The sequence below is a fragment of the Microcebus murinus genome, chromosome 4 (assembly GCF_040939455.1).
Source record: "Microcebus murinus isolate Inina chromosome 4, M.murinus_Inina_mat1.0, whole genome shotgun sequence".
NCBI lineage: Eukaryota > Metazoa > Chordata > Mammalia > Primates > Cheirogaleidae > Microcebus > Microcebus murinus.
The window spans coordinates 71211653-71225334 of NC_134107.1; the positions used below are offsets into that span (position 1 = coordinate 71211653).

Consider the following 13682-nt stretch of genomic DNA (forward strand, 5'->3'; position numbering starts at 1 on the left):
TTTTTCAAGAAGTGGCTTTATGAGGCATGGTCATTGTGAGCTTTCCTTCTCTTCCCAAGATGAACAGCAAATTTGGCTGAGATTAAATGAAATTTGCTGTATTTACCCCATTTTTATTGCTCTAAAGGCATCTCTGCATTTCAACGAAGCTATGTTGGAGAGGATTCATTTAATTTTCACTGATTTATTTTTATACTTTTTTTTTTTATCCTGTGTATGACTGTGGTGGGCAAAGCTTGGTGGAATCAGCCTAACTAAAGTCTAGAAATAATCTCGGTGGGCTTTTCTCTGGTTATTGCAGAGGGTCACTGCTGACAGGATGTGCAATCCAGAGCAATTTTTATTTTCAGCATCAATTCTAGATTAGTCTATATTTTTTTGCATAAGCCCTCCCCCCACTACCACTACAGCAACCCAGCTGTTGCCATGGAAATTCTCTGTTAAACCAGGGAATTGGTTTACTGAATCCTTGATAAGGGAGATAGCAGAAGGAGGTGGCTAAAAACATAGACTTGAGAATTAGAGGACTTCATTTTAAATCTCAGCTTTGACATTTCCAGCTAGGTTGTATTTAGCAAGTTAATTTCTCTGAGCCATGGTTTCCTCATCTGCAAAATGCAGATAAGAATCCCTACATAATGATGTTGTTGAAAGAATGAAGCATAAAAAAAAAGCATAATAAATGGCAGTCATTTGTGGTAGGCTGAAAAATGATCCCCGAAAGATAGTCATACCCTAATCACTGGAACCTACGAATATGTTACCTTTCATGGCAATGAGGGCTTTAGGAAGTGATTAAGATTAAGGACCTTGAGATGGGGAAGAGAAGCCTGGATTATCCAGGTGTGCCCAATCCAATCACCTGCATTCTTAAAAACAGAAACCCTCTCCAGCCTATGATTATGAAGACAGCTTTGCCAAGGGAAGGTGGGTCAGAGAGATGCAACACTGCTGGCTTTGAAGACAGTAGCAGGGGTCATAAGCTAAGAAATGCAGGTGGCCTATAGTAGCTGAAAAAGGTAAGGAAACAGATTATCTCCTAGACCCTTCGGGAAGGAACCCAGTCCTGCTGACACCTGCTGACACCTGAGCCCAGTGAGACCTATCTCAGATCCCAATATCCAGAACTGTAAAATAATAGATTTGCATTGTTTTGAGCTATTGAGTTTTTGATGATATGTTATGACAGAAAGAGAAAACTCATACACCATTATTACTATTAATCACAGGAACCAAACTTGAAAAAGTTATGCTTTACTCTTCTGAATGATTGAGCTAATGCTGATGACCTTGAATTTTTGGCGTTAATGGTCTTTATAAACCATCATCCACACTCATCTTTAGATTAAATACCTGAAGGTCAACTGTGAATAAAATGGTAATAATGGAACAAAAACTCACATTAACATCCGATCACATCACACTATTTGGGGTTGATTCTGCTTGTAGAGGTGGCGATACATGTCAGGATAAAGGAAAAAACTCTCCTAAATAAAGGAAGGCAGGACTCCCGAGAGAGAAATAAAATAGCTGTTTTTTTGAAGTGGGAAAAATTAAACAATGGGGAAGAGTAACTGTTAGCCAAAGAGCCTGGCCTCAGCCAGACTGGGAGATGCGGCAATGTCTCACCTGGAAGAGCACAATGAAAATGACGAGACAATTCATAGCAGACAAAGACATCCTCTGTCTCAAAGAGAGACTGCTCTGAGCCTTCACATTGCAGGGAGTGGGACTGGCACATTACTTCTTTGGAACGGTGAAGCCACTGCGCATCCAGGTAACATGGGAGGTGCTGAGTTCTTCTTTTGGGAAACTGGGCACTGAAATCTGAGCAATTTCCCAAACCCTTACTTTAGTCCCTGTGATTAGATGAGCAAAAGAAGGATGTCAAAAACAGTTGAGAGATTCCTCTTTTGTCTTCTGCTAGGATAGTAAACTAAGGTTCTATATTTTTACTGGTATTTTACCAGTATCATGACATTACCTGGAAGCCCACTAGGAATGCAGATTTTCCTACCTCAGACATACTGAACCAAGAAGAAAGGGGGGAGTGGAAGGTGTTAAAACTGCCTTTCTGAGGACTTCATTTTTTTTCCTTGTGAGCCTACATGTTGTTAGACAGAGCAAGAGAGAGAGCTGTCAGTGCTGAGCTGGAGCTGCCTGGAAATATTTACACCATGGAAATCATCAAATGCTACAACCAGGGAATATTTTTCCCTCCCAGAAAGCCTATGGTTTAAGCACACTGTCTGTTAGTTGCTTGGTTTGCAACTAATCAACTAGCTTGATTCTTTCCAAGGCTATCAGGGTCGGGAGACAGCTATTGCATTAACTCCTTCTTAGTACAAACCATTTTTATTTTAATTATCTCCTCTGAGCCTCACAGCTGCCCTGGAAAGGAGATAATATTATTCCCTTCCTATAAGCAAGGTAAGTCTGAGAAAGAGGAGCTGAATGTCCAAATGGACACCCCCTGATGAAGCCAGGGTTCACACAGATGTCCCAATGCTGAAGTCCTTGCTTCTTTTTTTTTTTTTTAACATTGATGCCAACACATCTTCTGATACATCATTATGTTCAATGAATGTGTTGAATCAATGAAAGGTTATATGTCACCTAAATAGAAAACAACTTCCCTTAGCCAGTATAACTTTTGTGAAGGAAAGGCCTGAGAGTACAATTAGACTGATATATTCAGCTCAAAACTAACCCCATGAAATGGGAAAAGAGAACTGACTTCCCACAGGTGCCTTTGTGCTAGGTGATGTGCTGAGTGTAACAAAACCACATTCATTCATTCTTCAAGGCAACCAAAAACCCAGGAGGCTTGCAACTATCATCCTCCCTTTATAGAAAATGAGACTCTGAGAGGTTAAGTAACTTTCCCAAGTTCTTGCAGTCAATGAGTGGTTTATTTGAAATTCAAACCTAGGTATGTTTTACTTCAAAGTCTGCCTTACTCCATTGTGTGCAACTGTACTCCACCAAGAAAAGGCTGGGAATCTTTAGAAACTTGCTGCCACTTTGGGCATTCTTGCTCTCTTCTTCCTTCAGTGCCCCAAACAGAAATTCGTGACCTCATTTGCCAGAAACTGACCGTATGCTCTGCAAAGCACTGGACCTCTGATGTCGTGTGATGTGCAGAAGATATTTGAAAAATAATACAATATATTATTTCACAGCAAGATAGTTAATTCTGAACATCCTGAGTTAAAATCCTACCTCTCTTCCTACTAATATAAACGTGGGCCTCATTTTCTTATATGTCAGATAGGGAAAATAGCAACGACTTGACAAGATTGTCGTAAGGATTAACGGATATAATATGTTCTATAAAGTGATACTTGGAAGATGATAGGATCTCAAAAACTTGGTGGCTAGTCATTTCAAGGGCAGATCTTGTTCTTTGAAACTCACATCTGGATGACAGAAGAGGGTAAATTTATGAATGTATCCCAGAATTACGTGGTGCATTTTGAACATACATATTTTTTTTTATCATACATCAATCTCACAAAAAAGAAAATATAAACAAAAGTAATAAAGCAAAAATGTAATAATAGAAACAAAACCAGTTTGACCATTCTGAATAGCATTTGGTCTAAGAATCTTCCAGTTGGTGCTTTTCTATACAACATTCTCCACTGCACCATCTAGAGCATTAGTGATGCAGCATTTCTGAAAAGTGCTCTACAAATTTCTTCAGATTTTCTTCCAAGCCCCAGACTCTTGTTCTGTGTATTTTAGTGGTGGTGCTTTCTTGATCTTACCATGTATCAAAGGAAGATTTTTCAGAAAACCACTAGGACACATAATCTTGTTTCTAACGTTCCTTAAGTGGTTTGTTGACAAAAACATTAAGTGACTTCGGTTATCAAATCATGCCTCCAAGAATAACACCCAAGTTTGTGCGCACACAGGCAATGACAAATAGTTACAATTCCCTCTTGGCTAATAGTAGTGGTTACTCACTATGTGGGCCCATCTCAGATATGCTCACAATGTGGGAAAAAAGTATCTTGGAATTGATGAAATACAGTAAGTTGTGAACAGCCAGAAAAGGTGAGAACACTGTGATAATAAAAAGATCATCTGCTTGGAAGTTAGACAAATATGGTTCTCATCCCAGTTCCACCACTTTCATCTGTGTGACCTTGAACATGTCACTTTCTCTCTCCGAGCCTCAGTTCCTCCACTGTAAAATAAGGATAATTGTCTGTACTTTGAAGGAATGTTGGAGGAGCAAATCAGATTATATATGTATTATAGAAGCCTCATTTATAGACTAAGTTCACTCTTTCTTCTTCATCAAGTGCCATTCTGGTAAACAGCCAAGACAAGGTGGTTAGAAGAGGGGACCTCTCTGCCTTCTCCTTCCTCACTCTTGGCATCATACAAGGAACCAGGCTTAGCACTGCTATCAGGGAAGAAGGAGCAATAAGGTTTAGGTTACAGCAAGAATTATTTCATCCTTGATGTAATATATTAGAACCAACTTCTCATACATGTAGCCCAATGGATTGGTTTCCTGAAAGGTGGAATTAAGCACTGAGCTACCGGACTGATGTGGAAAACAAAGGGGCAGCGGAGGCATGGGCTACATCCAAGGAATTACCACTAGGAATTAGTGTTGTCTGTAAATGGACCATTGCAGTGCTTAGACAAAACGTTCAACACCACTTCAAGGAGAGGGTCTCTCTCTAATTAGCTCTCATGTAACTCTAAAGGGAAAAACACACAGAACACTCACTAATAACTTTTTTCTCCCTCTTATCAGCAATAGATTTTAAAATTTGAAAATATGGGCATGAAAAAGGATATGACTCATTTTTTTCTCCAATTGAAAGAACACACTGGTTATTAGGTCAGAAAACCACTGATGTGCCCTCTGCACAGTACAAACAGAAGGAGGAAAGAAGGTGCAGGCAGAGTCTTATTCTCTCCCACCTTTCTCCACCTCCCTTCTGATCAACTCCACCATGTAGCTTTTACTTTACTAGAGCCAAACAGCTGCTTGCCATGAACATCCATGACCTCCCTCTGCCCAGGATGAATTATCTGCTCTTTTCTGCCTTGCTTAAATTTTTTCTGATTCAGAAAGCTAACTGCTAACTTGTTCAGACTGGACTACTTTTTCTTGTGTGTATGCACTAATTATAATAATCAATAATAATGATAATCAATAATGATCAGTAATATTAATAATGATAGTTATAACTTTTGAGTACCTACAATGTGATAAGTTGTTTGCATATATTATAATCCTCATAACATTTCTGCAACAAAGGCATTATCTCCAATTTTATAAAAGAAGCAGACAGAAGCCAAGTAAGCTTCCCATACTGACAGAATAGCTAAATACCAGTGCCCAGGTTTAAATCCAGACTTTTGTCTGACTCCAAAGCTCATTTTCTTTCTCCTACATCATACTTCTCTTATCTTCTCTTATACAGGATGCTTACTTTTCTATACAACATGTTGAAAAGGAGGGGACGTATTTGCATTTTTGTTATTTTTGCAACCTGAATATATGCATCTACAGGGCAGATATGATACCTTTCCTCTGTATTTTTAGTATCTAATGGAGAGCACCTCATAATAGTAGAGGCACACTGAATGTTTGTTGATGGTGTTAACAATATATATTATATAAATTATAAATGATAGAATATTGTATTTATTATTCATTTAACAAATGTTTGTTTAAAAACCTTCTATGCACAGGACATTAGTCTAGTAGCTAGATATATAAAGGTGAAGAAAAAAATGCACCTGCTTTCTAGAAGTGCACAATCTAATGGACTTACAGAATCACCTCTCTATACTTTCATTCAACTTTATGTAATAAAATTGAAGAACTATAAAATCACAAAAATTTAAGGCTGGAGAAGAATTTATATGAGGAAATAGGTCTGGGGAGATTAAGTATAATCAATTATTTAAGGTTAAAATATTTTGAAGTCCTAACACATTCACTTGACTATGACTTTCAGTTTGTGCTTTCCATGTCATTCCCCCATGTGACCTAAATTCAGGATTGTGCAGGGAGAAATGCGTGAGTACATACTTGGCCCATCTTTTATACTGGAAGACATGGCAGATCAGGATTCAAGTTTATCACCTGAGATTAAATTAAAATGATAGTAAACACATAGGGTGCAGCAACACATGAAGGGTTTCAACAAAGTTTTGAATGAAGGCAGGCAGAGGGAAGAGTGTTGAGAGCTGAACTAGGACAGAGCTAAGTGCAGTCTTGGAGACACGCTGAGGTGCTGCAGCCCAGGAGGAAACCATGGTGCCCAGCTGGTACCTTGAGTATTTCCAGGCACAGAGATGGCAGGTACAGTGAAGAACAGGAGTGAGAAAACTGACACCAGGGGATTGTTTGAGTGTCTGTACACAGAAGAGTTCTCCAGATCCTTGCACGTTTGAGCCTACAGATGGTATTTATTTCTAGCATTCCAAAAAATTAAAGGCTTTCCCTATCAAATATCTTGCTGTCCACATGCAATTGTTTTTTTTTTTTTTAAGTATTTTTTTTTATTTTTCCTCCTTTTATTTCAACATATTATGGGGGTACAAATATTGTTGGTGTTACATATATTGCCCCTACAACCCCTCCCCATCTATGCCAGAGCTTCAAGCGTGTCCAACCCCCAGTTGGTGCACCCCACACTCATTATGTAAGTATACTCCCTTCCCCTCCATACCCCTCCCACCTGCCCACCTGCCCTCCACTCAATAAAAGGTTTTTTTTGACATTTTGGTTACATTGTATATCTTTGTCTTTCCCTAGGAAGGGTTAGAGAAGTATTCCCTTCCCCTCCACAATGCTTGCCACATCCCTACAATGTGCCCCCTCTCCGAATCCCTGGTGTATACTACCACCATTTGAGCACCATAGTTTTAGTCAGTCAGTACCAATTTGATGGTGAGTAGATGTGGAGCCCATTTTCCAGATCTTGTGTCACCTCACTTTGGATAATGGGTTTAGCTTAATCCAGGATAGCATAAACGGTGCAAGCTCACTGTCGTTTCTTAGAATTGAGTAATATTCCATTGTGAGTATATACCAAATTCACATGCAATTGTTAATATTTCTGGCTTTATTTCTTTTGATGACTCCTTCCACATATAAGAACATTTCACTTACATTCTACTACTATTTAATTTTCTCTAGGCTGACTTTTTATTTCACTGAATCATAGGAAGTTATAAATTTTCAATCATTTTTGATCCACAAAAATGACAATTTCATAGTTTAACCTAAATCACATTTAAAATACACAAATATTTATTCTTTTATCCATTATAGACAATATCTCTTGAAACCCCTCTTGGAAAAATGAGAATAACACTGCCTTTATTTTTCTATCAAGTTTTGTCAGCCAATGCTTTACTTTTGCCTCTCAAGGCTGAGAGCTATTATATTTATTTCTGTAACCATAACTATTGTTTAAGCTTTGTCCTTAGGTTAATTCTGAAAGTTGAATCACTGTATATAACTATGTAAATATAATTCATTGCTGAGACAAGTAAATTTAGAAAATACAAATTGTATTTTTATATGCTAACAGCAAAAATGAGGAAAGATAAAATTGAACAAATATATTTTTACTATAGCATTAAAAAATCAATTACTCAGAGAAAGACACATGTGAGATCTATGCTAAAAATTGAAAAATATGACTGAGAATAATTAAGAAAACTTAAGTAAATGGAAATTATTTAATATAGTAATAATGTTATTTCTCTTTATTCTGAACAATTCTAATCAAAATCCCAGCAGATTTGCATATGTATGTAGAAAAAGACAAACTCATTCACAAAATGTATATGGGAATGCAAAGGGCCAAGGAAAGACAAGATTATCTTAAAGAGAACAAACCTGGAAGTCTTATTTGGCAGGTATCAACATGTATTATAAAGCTATAGTAATTAAGACAGTTTGCTACTAGTTCAATGCTCTATTAAACAGAATAAAAAATTGAGAAATGAGAAACATGTTGTAGAATACTATAGCTAGGTAGCAAGGATTCAGGAGTAAACAGAAATAATATAGTTCTTGCCTTCCTGGAGCTTAGAATGCAGGTAATCAAATATGGTTCATCTCTAAAGCTTTCATAAAACAATGATACATTTAGTTTCTTTTTTTTTCGTCTTCCACAGCCCTGTGCACACATCTGAATGACATCCTCTTCATGTGCTATTGCAATTGTTTGCCTGCCTGTCTGCCTTGCTTGAGCTCTTTAAAGAGAATAATCATAATTTATATATCTTTTATCCCTGGCACCTAGCACAATAGATTTTCTTTTTTCTTTTTTTTCTTCCTGGTCAACGTGGAACACAATAGATTTTCAATGTCTATTTAATAAAGAATGTGTGAGTGAAAGAAAAACAATAGAAATGGGCATGCAAGAGATGCTTGAACTGACATGAGCAGTCTGACAGTCCTAGGAAGTACTAACCTCGGAATAAGAATATCCAAGTTCTGGTCCCAGGTCACTCACAAAGGAGGGAGCAGGATCTTGGCCAAACCTTTGAAATATCTTGAACTTCATTTCTTTACTTCCTCACTATTCCTACCCCCATCTAACTAATTACTGATACTTATAATTTTGCTTGAAGAAATATACATCTCTCAATCTCTATTACCACTATGTTATTTATAGGACAGTCTTTCTCCTAGACTATTGTAGTAGTTGTCCAGCTGTCCAACTGGATATTCTTACTCCTATCTCCTACTTCCCTCAGATTCTTCCTCCATAATTTTTTTGGCTTTTCTGGGTAGCCACCACCACTCTCTATGTTTTTTTTTTTATTTCAGCATATTACAGGGGTACAAATGTTTAGGTTGTATATATTGCCTTTGCTTCACCTGAGTCAGAGCTTTAAGTGTGTCCATAGCCCAGACAGTGTGCACTGCACCCATTAGGTGTAAATATACTCAATCCTCTCCTCCCCGCTATACCTGCCCAACACCTGATGAATGTTACTATTATATGTGCACTTAAGTGTTGATCAATTAATACCAATTTGATGGGTTCTCTATTCTGTTCCCTTGGCATATGTCTCTACCTTTACACCAGTCAGATTCTGTTTTGGTAACTATAGCCTTGTAGTATAATTTGAAGTCAAGTAATATGATGCCTCCAGATTTGTTCTTTTTGCTTAAGATTGCTTTGGTTATTCAGGCTCTTTTTTGGTTCCATATGAAGCTTAAGATCCTCTTTTCTAGATCTGTAAAATATGATATTGATATTTTGATGAGGATTGCATTGAATCTGAAAATCACTTTGGGTAGTATGAACATTTCGATGATGTTAATTCTGCCAATCCAGGCGCATGAGATGTTTTTCCATTTATTTGTGTCCTTTACAATTTCTTTCATCAGTGTTTGTAGTTATCCTTGTAGAGATTATACATATTCCAGGGCATTTTATTTTCTTTGCAGATATATTTTTTAACCTGAGACTTTTCTGAATTTATTTATCAATTCTAGGAGTCTTTTGGTGGAGTCCTTGGGATTTTCTAGCTACAAGATCATATAGTCAGCAAAAATGGAGAGTTTGACCTCCTCTTTCCCAATTTCAATGTCTTGTATTTCCTCGTTTCCTCCTTTGCCTGATTTCTCTGGCTAGGACTTCCAGCACTATGTTGAACAGAAGTGGTGACAGTAGGCATCCTTGTCTTATTCCACTTCTTAGGGGGAATGGTTTCAACTTTTCCCAATTCAATATGATGTTGGCTATGTGTTTGTCATATATGGCTTTTATAATATTGAGGTATGTTCCTTCTGCCTCATTTGTTGAAGGTTTTTATCATGAAAAGGTGCCATATTTTGTCTAATGCTTTTTCTGCATCTATTCAGATGATCTTATGGTCTTTGTATTTCCTTCTGTTTATATGATGGATCATGTTTATTGATTTGTGTATTTGAAACACTGCATCCATGTGATGAAACCCACATGATCATGGTGAATTATCTTTTTCATATGTTGTTTAATTTGGTTTGCCAGTATTTTTTTGAGGACTTTTTAAATCTATGTTCATAAGGGAAATTGGTCTGTAGTTTTCTTGTTTTGTTGTGTCCTTTCCTGGCTTGAGTACCAAGGTGATACTTCTTAGTAGAATGAGTTATGGAGGACTCCCTCATTCTAGATATTATGGAATAATTTCTGTAGAATAGGTACCAGTTCTTTGTAGGTATGATATAACTCAGCTGTAAATCTGTCTGGTCCAGGGCTTTTTTGTTTGGAGATATCTTATTACTGCCTCAGTCTCGCTACTCATGATTTGTCTGTTCAGGAGTTCTATTTCTTCCTGAAGTAGGCTTGGGAATTTGTGTGTTTCCAAGAAGTTTTCCAATTCCTCCAGATTTTTATAATAGTTTGTATATGTAGACATTTTCATAGTATTCCTGGATATTATTTTGTATTTCTGTGGTATAGTCGTAATATATCTTTTTTCATTTCTGATTGAGTTTATTTCAGTCCTTTCTCTCCTATTTCTGGTTAATATGGCTAGTGGCCTATCAGTTTTGTTTATTTTTTCAAAGAACAAACTTTTTGTTTCACTGACCCTTTGTACTGTTTATATTTCATTTCTATTTCATTTAGTAATGCTCTGAGTCTTGTTATGTCTTTTATTCAACTGATTTTGGGTTTGGTTTATTCTTCTTTTGCTAGTACATTGAGGTGTGACATTAGGTTGTTAATTTGTGAGTTTTCTTTCTTTTTGATGTGGGCATTGAAGGCTATGAACTTTCCTCCTAGGGCTGTTTTTACTGTAACCCACAGATTTTTTGAAAGCTTGTGTCCCTTTTGTCAATACATTTTAGGTATCTTTTGATTTCCATTTTAATTTCATCATTGATCCAAGGATCATTCAGCAGCAGGTTGTTTAATTTCCGTGACTATGTGTAGATTTGAATGTTTCCCTTAGAATTATTTTGTAGTTTTATTCCACAGTGGCCCAAGAAGATGGTGTGATTTCAATTTTTATGAATTTGATAAGACTTGTTTTGTGGCCTAAGATATGATCAATCTTGAAAAAGGTCCTATGTGCTGATGAAAAGAATGTATATTCAATAGTTTTGGGGTAGGATATTCTGTAAATGTTTGTTAGGTCCATTTTTTAGAGTCCTATTTAAGTCTAGTGTTTCTTTATTCATTTTCTGCTTCCATAGTCTAGTTCAGTCAGTGTGGTGTTGACATCCCCAGCAATTATGATGCTACTATTTACTTCTTTTCTTAGATTTAGTAGAGTTTGCTTTATGAATCTGGGAGTTCCTATGTTAGATGCATATATATTTAAGCTTGTTATATCTTCTTGTTGAATTAATCCCCTTGCCATTATATAATGACCATCTTTGTCTTTTTTTTTTTTTTTTTTTTGCCATTGTTGCTTAAAGTCTATTTTAGCTGATGTTAAAATGGCTATACTTGCTCATGTTTGGTTTCCATTTGCATGGAAAAACTTTTTTCCAACTCTTTACCTTGACTCTGTGTGAATCCTCATGGTTTAGATGTGTTTCTTGGAAAGAGCAAATATTTGGTTTGTTCTTTTTCATCCATTCAGCCAGTCTGTCTTTTAATTAGGGTATTCAGAGTGTTCACATTGAGTATTAGTATTGATATGTGGGATGTTGTTTGTTAATCATGTTTGATGATAGCTTATTGTTTTGTTTTCCCTCTTGTACTATTGTTTTATAAGAGCTGTGCACTTAAACTTCTGTGTTTTTCACACTGATTGGTTATCTTTTGTACTGTTCCATGTATAATGCACTTTTGAGCATTTCCTGCAGGGCGTGTCTAGTAGTGACAAATTCTCTTCATGTCTGCCTGTGGAAAAGTCTTTATTTCTCCACCATTTATGAAACTTGGTTATGCGGGATACAAAATTCTTAGCTGCCACTTGTTCTATTTAAGAAGAATAAGAATGGGGCCTCAATCCCTTTGGCTTTTAAGGTCTCCATTGAAAACTATGCTGTTAGCCTGATGTGTTTTTCTTTGTAGGTTAGTCATTGTTTTTCTCTTGTAGTTTGTAAAATTGTCTCCTTTGTTTTAACTTTGGCTAGGTTGATGAATAGTTGTCTCGCAGATTTCCTATTTGCTGTGAATCTCCCCAGTGTTTGATGACCATCTTGGATCTGGATATCTGAATCTCTGGTGATATCTAAGAAATTCTCCCCAATAATTCCCTTGAATAGGTTTTCCATGCTTTTTAGTTTTTCTTCGTCTTCCTCCGGGATACCTATAATTCATATATTAGCTTGTTTCACATAGTCTTATATTTCTCTGAATGATTGTTCATTCTTTTTATTTTTTCTGCATTTTTGACTGATTAAGTTAGTTCAAAAACCTTGTCTTCAAGCTTTGAAATTCTTTCTTCTACTTGGTCTAGCCTGTTGAAGGTTTCTGCTGTACTTTTAAATTCTTTCAATGACTGTTTCATTTCTTTAACTTGTGTTATATCCATCCTTATGTTGTCTATCTCTTTAGTGAGTTTTTCATATTTTATTTTTCATTCATGATCTGAAATATATTTTTTCTAGCTTCTTTGTGTTGGTTTTCAACTTTCTCTTCAATCCCATTCCTCTTATTTGCCATTTATGTTCTGAATTCCATTTCTGTCATTTAGACAATTACCTTTTTATTGAGGTCCATTGCTGTGGATCTACTGTGATCTTTTGGTGCTGTCAAAGTAGCTTTTTTTTTATGTTGTCAGAACTCTTTTGCTGGTTTTTTCTCATCTGAAACCTCTTCTCTCAGCTCAAGGCCAATAGATTTACAGTGCATCTGTTTTTATTCTTTGGAAACCCTCCTACTTAGTAAGAAGTAGGAAAGGTCCCTATATACCACTTTTATATCACACTCTAGAGGACTGATCTAGCAGGAGAGAGGCAGATGAAATGAGAGCCTATAATACAGCTGTTCTCCTACACGATCATTTTCCCCTATGGTTGTTCAGGTCTGAGCTGGTGCTGGAGTATATTCATTTAGAGTCATGTGTTCATCCCCAAGCCACTGTTGGAAGCTTAAGCAGGAAGCTGGCAAGTAAATATAGAAGTGCTTCAAAAACTTGCATGTCATCATTGCACATGGACCACACTACTCTTCTTTGTATAATTCCAATTTTAGTATATGAACTGCTGAACCATGCACTAAATCTCTTTATTAAATCCTTTATCAAATATATGATCTGAAAATACTTTCTTTTATTTCATAGGTTGCCTTTTCACTCAGTTAATTGTTTCTTTTCATTTGCAGAAGTTTTAAGTGTAGCATAGTCCCATTTGCCTATTTTTGCTTCTGTTGCCTGTGCTTTCAGTGTCATATCCAAGATATCATTGTCAAATCCAATGTTTTAAAGCTTTTTACCTGTATTTTCCTGTAGGATTTTATAGTATTAGGTATTACACTTAGCTCTTTAATTAATTTTAAGCTAATTTTCATATAAATAAGGATCCAACTTTATTATTTTGCATGTGTATAATTAATTTTCCAAGCATCATTTGTTGCAGAGACTTCTTTCCACATTGTGTAGTCTTGGCACCCAATATAGCCCAAAATTGTTTGGCTATATATGCAAGGGTTTATTTCTGTGTTTGCTATCTATTCTGTTCCACTGGTTTATATATCTGTTTTTATGCCAATACCACACTGTCTTGATTACTATTT

The 13682-nt window shown here is 36.4% G+C and overlaps 1 non-coding gene across 1 annotated transcript; it reads right to left on the reverse strand.

Moving 5' to 3' along the window:
• Positions 1-13059: 13059 nt before the first annotated feature.
• On the reverse strand, positions 13060-13164 carry LOC142870770 (U6 spliceosomal RNA). The gene has a single exon (XR_012919111.1). It is a non-coding gene; the product is annotated as a U6 spliceosomal RNA (small nuclear RNA).
• Between the last annotated feature and the right edge of the window lie 518 nt (positions 13165-13682).